We start from the raw sequence: 10,078 nt of genomic DNA on the forward strand, positions 1-10,078 counted from the left end.
ATCATATCAGTTAAAAAAGTGAGGTTTCTAGGATAGGCCTTTCCTATAGACAAGAAATCCCAGATTCCGGAAGGGCGAGCGGTGGGTGGTGGAAGTCGGTGTCAGAGGAGGCAGAGCGCCCCTTCCACTCTGCCCTGCACCCTGGGCCGAGAGGCGGCAGGATGTGGGCAGACCAGGCCCTGCCCTCGCCAGGTGGTGCCAAGCCCACAGCACCAGACAGCTGACAGCCACGCAGCACGTGCGCTCAGAAAGTTATTTCTCCTGTTGGAGCCTCACTGCTTCCTAGTCTGTATCGTGGAGACGATAGGAAGCCACCCCACAGGCGCGTGGGGACCTGGCTCCAGGGCACTGAACATGCTCGCTGCCCTTGGTTTTCAGAAGGCCGACCCGGAAGGTGGTTTGAGTGGTCCTGTAGCGGGCCCCTTCGCATCGCCCCCTCCTCCGACCTTCCGCTACTGGCCCTAGAGCCCCGTGGACTCCCCCGCACCCCCAGGGTCGTCTCAGCCCCTGGCCAGCTGTTGGCCCCACCCCTCCCGGTGGTGTCTCTGCTGGAAGGCATGGAAGTCCTGATGCAAGACCCCTGCCGGCTCCCCCAGACCCTCTTGGGAAGGCCCACAGGCCAAGCACAGGATGCTGGCTCCCGGGCCAGGCCCAGGGCCTCTGACAGGTCATAGGAGACAGTCGAGTTACCACGCTGCAGCTGCCTGGGCCTGGTGGGGGTGAGACTGCCTCAGAGAACCGGCCTTGATCCCCCACTTGAAAGGCAGCGTGTGGAGGTGCACCGGCCTTTATGTGCCCCAGGCGTTTGATAGAGTCCCTCTGAGACGGGAGACGGCGCAGCCACTCCAGCGAGTCTGTGAAGCAGTGACGGCGAAAAGAAATCTCACGCTGCCTCTCTCTGCCTTCTGCTCTGATCGTCCGCCTCGTGCTGCGAGATTATCTAGTCAGTCAGGAATTTACACGAAGTGCAGCTGGTTTGGTCTAAAATGTTCATTTAGTCACATCTCACTTTTGGGGAGACCAGGGTTGGAAAGCAGCCGTATTTCCATAAGTCTGATCCGCCTGTTCCCACGAGTGAAGCCCCCAGGGGAGCATCTTCCTTTGGGCTGGCGTCAGTGACCTTTAGTGGGTGAGTAGGGTGTGGCCTGCGCAGCCTGGGCCTGGGTTTGAGTCCCGGCTCTCTCACCTGGACTGTAACTGGCTTTCTCTGTGCCTTGGTCTCCTCGGCTGTCAGACCCCTCACAGAGTGACAGGCGATTGTGTGTGGGAGCAGTGATGGCTGACCTTCGGGGAGCCGCCCATGAGCTCCAACAGCACTGCTTTAGGCACTGCAGATACAAACGTGCTAGCCACGCGGGCCTTGGCGGGCTCAGACGCAGGGGTGTCCTTTCCAGGAGTGTGGTAACTGCCAGGGATGACGAGCCCGGAGGAGGGGCCTTGCTGCTGGGGTGGGAAGGGCGTCGGTGAAGACGGGGGTGAAGACGGGGCGAGGAGAGGGTCCGGAGCCTGCGCTGGGGAGGGGCGAGGTAGATGGAGGGGCGGCAAAGCCAAGGGTTCTCAGAGCCAGCGGCGGCTTTGTGCCAGCAGGCCAAGGGAGCCACCAGTGCCCTCCTGAACTCGGTTGCTCATTTGCCCGCTGCTCTGCTGAGCACCTGCCCGATGACAGACTGGGTGCTAAATATGGGGTCGTACACACAGGTCTGAACAGGGGCCACTTAGACTGTGGTCCCCGCCGGGAGGTGGTCACCACCATCGGAAGACAGCTCTTACTTATGGAGGGGCAGTGCAGTGGTGTCGCATGCCACAGAGCCGCCCTGCTAGGTCCGGAGTCTGCCACCTCCGCCTGGTCAGCATGTGCCGTGAGCGAGTGTGTGCCTCAGGTACCCGGTGCTCGGGTGTCTGTCAGCTGCGGTGACGGCAGTGCCCGCTCAGGCTTCAGATCAGAGCCGCGCAGTCTTGCTGGGGACTCCCCGGTGCGTGGCGAGGAGCGGGCGCACCGTTGCGGGGCTGTCCTCCCCTCTTCTCTCCCTTTGCTCCGCTGAGTGCTCATCCCCTGGCTCCTGTTAAATGTCCCTTCTGCACAGAAGCTCCCGTGGGTCTCCAGCAGCTCCAGTTCTGCCTCCGTCAGTATGCTGGCCCTCCTCGTGCTGGGGGCCACTTACCCCCGTTTGTCTTCCCCACCGGAGGCCCCGTAACCCCGGGGACCTTTCACACAGTGTGCGGTTCCTGCACACCCAGTGGGTTGGAGGAACGGATGACAACCACAGGTCACTTAGTGAGCATGCTGCTCTGTTAGGTCCCTTTTTCTGACTTTGGTTTCTCGTTTTTTTCTGAATTGGTCAGTGGTTTACTGTTTCAAGAGCTCTGACCACATCATGGTTTTTACGACGCCGTGAAGGTAGCTGGGTGTCAAGGTGATCGCTGCCCACAGAGGCGCTGGCGGTGCTTACGGCGCTGGCATTCTTGCGGCTGGCTGAGGATTGTCACAGGGAGCCCTGAGCGCCGAAGCCGTGTGTGTCATCGTGCATGTTTCATTCAGTTCAGCGTTCTCACCCAGCACGATGCTTCGTCAAGGCCATCCTCCAGTGAAAACCACAAACCAGTCAGCCTTTAGGGAGCAGGTTGGAAATCTAGAAATGCTCCCCCCGCAGGCGTTGGCAACATTTATTTAAAGGGCCTTACAGAATCTTTGTGATTCAGAAGGCAGCTCGCTTCCTGTGCCAAGGAGTCTCTCTCCTGCGCTCTGGCTTCTGAGACTGGGAGCTTTCGGAAAGACTGCAATGCAGGGGTTGCCACAGTCCCTGTTAATATGCAAACGGCCGGCGCCGAGGTCTTTGGCGCCCCTTCACAGCCTGCAGTCTGACGGAGGCGGCGATGAAGGCAGCACTCCCCGGGACTTTGCCGCGCGCGGTAAGGACGGAGCGTGTTCGGAGGACCGCGGTGCGCAGCGCGGCCTGCAGCGGCTCTGTTAAGCAGCGGATGCGGATGCGGCGGGCTCCCCGGGAGTGCGGCCCGCGGGCGCCTTCGCAGCCCGTGCACGGGAATTCCGGGCTGTTCTCTGTGTTCACATGGTGGGGTGTGAGCAGGCGAGGGGCTGGAGAAAAGCACGCACAGTACGCGTTTTAGATGTTTGTGAATAACCCGAGTAAAGGTGAGGAATTAGGATGGAGCAGGCCTCTTCTGAGCCTAGGAAATAAAACTTTGGTTTCTTATTAAGGATGGTTTGGACATTTAAACAGTTATTTTATTTAGTGTTGACACATGCCTTCTAAATAAATTATTGAAGATGTTCTGTAAAGAGATCTGCCTTTTCTTTGACTTACTAACCATGGTCGAATTCCAGAGATGGAGATTTGCGTGTCAACGTTTATTTCTTTACCTTAGGCAATGACAGTTTCATTAGTTTGGCATGGAACGTTTTGTTTCACAAAATCTTAACCGTGGGGCCGTGGATGATGAAGTCTGATTTCCTTAGTTCTTATTTGCCTTCAGATACGTGTTTTCGGGTGTGTGCAGCGCCGCTGTCTGAGGTGAGTGGCTCCTGCCTCCAGCTGCTCCTCTGTGTTTGTCTAAGAGGGAGGCTGAGAGTCAGAGTTCAGATTCGTTTTGCTGTAAGTGGTGGCCCCACACTGTATTAAATGAATTAGGGGTGGTAATTTATATATGTCCAATGCTGGGAAACATAATGCCAGGGTTGCCATGGCAACTGCATGAATTGAGAAAAGCTTATGAATGGCTCTGACCCTCCTGGCATGTTAAGTGAGGTGTTCCAGCCAAGAGCGCTATTCACAACTAGTGTGAGCAAATGCAGCTTCCCGTGCGCGGCACGTCCTGTCCCCTCGGTTACCAGACTTGTCCACGCAGCACCATTCTTTCTCTGGTGACAGGATCTGCCTTAGTCTCTTGGTTCCTGGCAACAGACTGTGGTCGAGAGGTGGTTTCCACTTCCGGTTGGGGAACTAGCCTGTGTGTACAAGAACCCAATGCCTCAGTCTGTGGGCGGGGTACGATGGGCCAGCAGTCAGTCCTCGACATCGCCAGGGCACCGTGGCAGCCGTGCGCCGTGTGGTTCTGGCAGAGCTTCCTGTCCTCGCGAAGGGCCCTTTGCCAGGAGCACACTCCGGGGCTGTAAGGACCCCAGGGAAGCAGCCTTGCTGTCTGCTCCCGGTATAACGGTGGGTGGTTTGAGAGGGGGAGACCCAAGTCAGAAAGACCCACATTCAAGTGCCAGCTTGTGAGAATAACAAACGAAGGCCTATGTCTCCATTATCAAAGGATTGCACTGTTTGCTAGAAATGTGTGTGGCATGGTTTCTTTGCAAACCAGCTCCCCTTGTGCACTTAAACTATAGCGATATCTTAACTGCAGGGGACTGAAATATCTGTTAATATTTTGTCGAAGGCCTCTAGACAGTCCGACTGCCTTGGGGACCGAGGTCTGAGGCAGCCCTGGGGACGGTGGTGGCTGCTAAGGCAGTAGGTCCTAAGAAAGGGCCCAGCCAGGTTTGGAGAACATTTCCCGCTTGTGCAGAGTCCAGTGTCTTTGTTAGTAAACATTCAGAGCATACAGTTTGAACTTTAACTCGAAGGCAGAGTTCTCTCAGGCTCACACCAGTGGGCATATTCTGTGGCTCACCTACAGGCCTCAGTCAAGAATCTCTATCTAATTCAGTCCCTTTACAGATGAGGACACTGAGGCCCAAAGAACTTGTGCCGCTGGGTGAGGGTCCCAGAGCAGGTCAGGGCCACGTCGAGAGTCTTCTAGGGGTCGTGTTCCTTGATTGTTTTTGCTTTCCTGTTACCACAAAGCCGCCTGTTGTAATAACAGGAATACAGCTCTCCCATTGGTAATTTAGGACATTCCTGTCTTCCCTTCCTTCCTTCTTCTGTCATTTATTGAACTTGTTCTCAGCGTGCTGGAGGCTTCCAGGGCGGGGAAGAGCGCGCCCTCGGCCCCTCCGGAGTGGCGATGAGAGAGCTGTGCCCTACGCACAGAGCCGCCGCCAGAGCGTCCAGGCCGTCTGCCTGTCTGCGGTGTTTCCACGGAAGCCGAGGGCCGCCTTGCCCTGGCGGGAGGTGTGGGGGTGTGAACCTGTGTCACCTGTCAGATAAGGGCCTGATGCTGTATCTTCTAAGGCAAAACAACGTAGTACTATTATTAGGTGCAGCTTCCAAGTTACAGCTTATTACAGATAATAAGAGATTCAGCTCACAAGACTCAGAAGACAAACTGATTTTTAGCCAGATGCCATTGAACCTGGAATTTGGAGGTTTTATCGTAGAACTTACTTAGGGTGACGTTGCGTTTTCCTAAGTGGCCTCAGTGAGATCTCCCATCCTGTGAATTCTCACAGTGGCACATTGAGCAGGAGCCAGGGATCTCTGTCCCTTCCCTGTGAACCTGGGTCTGGTTTGTGACCCGCCTCACCCCATTGTACGGCACAAGTGATGCTACAAATGACTTCCAAGCTAGGGCTTTAAAAGGGTCCAGTTTTCACCTGGCTTCTCTTTTAGGGTCCTTTCTCTGGGGAAAACAAGCCGCTGTGCTGTGAAGAGAGCCAGCCAGCTCCTGCGGGAAGAGACAGGGCGAGGCCCTCGAGCAGCCCAGTCAGCAGCCGCCCAGCATGTGAGCGATTGGCCTGTCGGGTGACCCTGGCTTTCCATTTGCCTCAGGTTCTGGCTGAGCCCCCAGACACCATGGAGCAGCGATGTGCTGATGGCACTGTCTTCTGTCCAGGTCCCAACCCGCAGAAGCCGTGAATGTGACCAGTGGCGATTCACGCCACTGCATTTAGGGCCAATCTGTCGTGAAGCCTAGTCACTGGAATCCTTAGCATTTTCATTCACCAATAGTAGGTATGTTGTTTTATTAGATGTAGAGATGAACGAAAAGCGTAAGAAATTAGTGGCTTTTTGGATAATCAACTTTAAGAATTTTTAACAGCTTCTAAAAGAGAATTTGGGTGTCATAAACTCCACCCTGCTACAGTGTACAGTTTGGTGGTTTTTAGCATGTTCCAGTTGTGCATCCGGAACATTCATCACCCTCAATAGTCGTCAGATCTTAACCTAATTTACCCAACAGACAAATAAAAATGAAAGAGCACAGTTACTGTACATTGTGAAAACATGGTGCCATGAGTCTTGGACGTAGTGGGCACTCGGGCCATGTTTGTTGAGTGCGTGAATTCAAATTGAAGAGTGAAGGTGATAACCTGACAGGTAAAGTTGGGTTCGAGGCGTCCTGTCACGTGCATGGGAGTTCTTGTTGGGTCTTCGATGAGAGGGGAGCTTTAGACTGTGTTTTCGTGGAGGGGGCTGAGGGACAGAGACCGTGCTGTAAACAGGAAGGTCTCCCTGTCACAAGAGGGCAGCAGGCAAATTCAAGTGCACGACGTGCTTATGCTTTCTCCACCGTACGTCCATGTGCTCGTGCTCCTGTGTGCACCCCCACGGTGTGTGCATTCCCTTGCCACACACGCACGCACGCACAGAAGTTCACATCGTGGGCAGAAGCAACATGGCCCAAAGAGGAAGGGGTTGCTGACAGCCTGGACCGGGGGTCAGCACACTTTTTCTATAAAGGGCCAGATAGTAAGTGCTTTGGGCTTTGTGGGCCCGTCCTGCATCTCCGCTGTGGCAGAAGGTACGTAACCAGTGAGTGCGGCTGTGTCCCAGTGTAACTGGTTACAGAACAGTGGGCTGTGGTTGGCCTTCTCCTGGCCTGAGTGACATCTGTGCCACCTGCGGGTCTTTGGTCCTGCCTGTCTCCTGTTCAGGATACTGGGCAGTTAAATGGCCATTCTCACAGCACTTAGCCCAAGCAGCCCCCCATTCTGAAGGCTCTTTGAGAGCAAGAAGCACATTTCTCATTGTTGGATCTCAGCTCAGAAGTAACGGGAACCCAGTAAATGGCTGAATAACTTTGGAGCTCTGAAAGTGAGAGCTGCCGTAGATTTGGGGATGGTGGGCAGAGATGACACAGAGGGAATAGGGCAGTAGGCTGTCCGGTAGCACCCGGATCCCGTTGCTCGATAGGCAGGTGGTAGAGTGTGGGAAAACCCAGACCAGCGAGAACAAGACAGGAACACAGTGTAGAAGTGTCCCTTTGGCCTGTTACATGTAGGCGAGAGTGGGTGACATTGCCTTTCTCAAGGGAGAGCCAATCAAGAATCTTAGAAGTAACCTTTCAGGTGGAGAAAGAGTTCTGCTTTTAGATACTGAGGACACTGACTAATCTTGATAGGAAGAATCATGTGACCTAGAAGCCCTGAGAGTCCACCTTAATCAGGTCTCTAAAGTGCCTTAGCACACAGCGTGGCGCAGCGTTCCCCGGGTAGTGTGGGTGACACGAAACCCCAAAGGGGAAAACCAGCGCTTTCCTCGACTGTTCACACCATTCAAGTCCAGATGGGGGGGTGTTCACTGGTTTACGGTAAGTGAATCCGGCACTGGTGTTAGAAGCATGTGATAAACTAAAACTAAATTCAGCAGTATAATCTCATCAAAATTGTTCTTTGACTTAGAAGAATAAAAATTAACTGAAGGAGGACAGTATCTTGACTTGTCCAAAAGATGATATTCAATTAAAAGTGACAAATTTTTACACAGGTAAGTCCTGCATCTGTTGTACGATCATAGGTAGATTCATTAGTTAGGACTATTTTGCAAGGGTCTTCAGACTCTCGGATTGGAATAAACTCCCCTTTTGCGAGCTTCCCTATCGACTCGTGCTCAGCCATCGGACATCGATATAACGAGGTGACTTCTGTTTCCTGAGTGATTCCACTGGCCCATTGAAACTCCCTCAGTGCAGCCGATGGAGGCGAAACATTTTGTAGAGAAAGGGTGTTGTGAGTTTTCCACAACACCAGGAACTGCCTCTTTAATATTCTAGACTATTGAGGGAAGATCGTGACATGTTAAAAACCTTGAGAAGTGGCCCCGTTCAGTCCCTGGCCCCAGCCCTGCGTTTCACGGGAACCCAGCCCTGGAGCATAGAGGAGAGGGTGGGAGCCCAGGGCCCAGGGCGATCGGCTCCTGCCCCGCCCTCCCTGGGCCTCGGTGCCCGGAGCACAGGAGTCTGCCTGCCTTGGCCTGGGACCTGACTGGGACCCCCAGCTCCTGGAGCGTTCTTCCCCTCTGTGCTGCCTGCGGAAAGGTCTGATGGCGCCGGGCTGCTTCCCCACCTATTTTGAGGCGTCTGCTTTCCTGCAGCTTGCAACTACAAGTCTTGTAAAAAATGCGTTTCCCACGTTCCATTTACTCATCTGAAAACTCTGATTATAGTATTAATTTAGAACAAGACATCTATTCTGAGTTGTTGAAAACAGCTCTTGTATCACCTTTAATAGAGATATTTTTGAAAAATGTAATTTATACCTGGAAGTGAGCTGCAGAGGTTTGGTTTTTTACGTGGCAAAGCGTGAGAAGGAAAGTTTCTTTCTAACAAATAGTTTTCTAACTTCTGGCCATCAACCCACCCATTCAGTTAATATTTGTCAACGTAATACTTTATCATATTTATTTTACATATGCATACGTTAATATATATGCTTATATCCTTGCGCTTGATATATATTAGTGTGTATGTATGTATATACTAATTAATACCAAGCAGAAGTACAGCAGAAAGTTCAGTACCCTAGGATTATAATGGGATTGTTTTTTCTTATATAACCTATAAAATGAGATATCATACTGATGTTCATTACTGAGCCACTTTTTAAACTCTCGATTTTTCTTACTGCATTTACCTATGTTTGTAATTTTAAAATCTGAAAATCACAGAAGTAATGAATTTCTACTAATTCTTCAGATTATGGCTTAAACATCTCAGGGAGGCTTTCCCTGCCCCCGCATCAGTGGGTGTCAGTGGCAGGTTCACCGCGGGCGTCGCTGGGGTAGCTTTCACGGCACCCACGTGCCGGCGCACACACAGTGGCTCGTGCTGCGGCCCCTGCCCTGTGGCCGGTCAGACGTCTCGGGCGGGGCGCCTCTCCTGCCCGCTCCTTGCATAGCGCCTGCCCCCGCCTCGGCTCGCGAATGCACGGAGAATGGATCGGCGCACGGTGGGCACTGGTCTCCCTCTGAGGCGCTGGACGAGCTGCGTCGACCGTTGCCTTGACAGAGCCGTCGCTGTTTTCAGGTGTTTTCTGATTCAACCAAGAAATCTTCTTCCCGTTACTAACTTACTGTTATTTTCATATTATTGAATACTTCTGTTTCCTCCCTCTTCCAAGGAGTAGGAAAAGACTAAGATAAGATGACTTTTTGTGTCCTCAGTGGGTCCTTCCTCTTCTGCCCTTCCCCCAAGTTCTTTTTCAAGGAAGCGAGGGTTAGCAAATTTGAACGGATCCTTCTAATTCTGAGTATAGAGATATTTGAGGACAACGAGGTCGTTTTGAGAAACTAGTAAAACCTGCCCCGGGACTGCTGATGTTTTGATTTATAGGACATTCTCTTTCATTTTCCTCATGACAGGTACCATGGGGGATGACTTCTGTCACTCGAAAACATTTATCAGGCACCTGTGAGAGTGGACAGAGGTGGGCCCTCGGGTCAGACAAGCCGAGGTTTGGTCCCAGCTGCCGTGGACCCTCTGGGACTGAGCCAGGGGCTGTGTGCAGGGTGTGATGCCAGGCACAGTGGGGGCCGCATTAGGGGATGGTGCTTGTGCCCGGCCCTTCTGGGCACTCCCGGCTGCCGAGTCTGTCCTGGAGTCGTTACTGGCACTGCTCTAGCACGTAAATAGGATTTATTTTCATATTATTCCAGTAGAAAACTATATTAATGTGGCCACTTTATTCATGTAAAAAGTGTTGACAGTAGAACATTTTATGTTCAAAATATTGATTAATTTTGGGGGAAACCTAGGAGATTTGATGTTGCATAACAAATCTCTTTAAATTCACCGAGTAAACTGCAGTGAATCGTAACTGTATTAAGCAAAAGCCAGCATTGCAGAATAGAGTTCATGTGGAAGGCTGATTAGCTGCGCGTTTCAGGGTGACCTGGAAAGATCTCACGCTTTGCGCAGCTGTAAGTTAGAACGGCATGGTCACTAGGGCGCCGTGTAG

The 10,078-nt window shown here is 52.6% G+C and overlaps 1 protein-coding gene across 1 annotated transcript in view; it reads left to right on the plus strand.

Annotated features, from left to right (window-relative positions):
• Positions 1-10,078, plus strand: part of TRAF3 (TNF receptor associated factor 3) — a 62,117-nt gene that overhangs the window by 708 nt on the left and 51,331 nt on the right. The gene's annotated exons all lie outside the window — the stretch shown is intronic.

Source organism: Pteropus alecto, unplaced genomic scaffold (genome assembly GCF_000325575.1).
Source record: "Pteropus alecto unplaced genomic scaffold, ASM32557v1 scaffold8, whole genome shotgun sequence".
NCBI classification, from domain to species: Eukaryota; Metazoa; Chordata; class Mammalia; order Chiroptera; family Pteropodidae; genus Pteropus; species Pteropus alecto.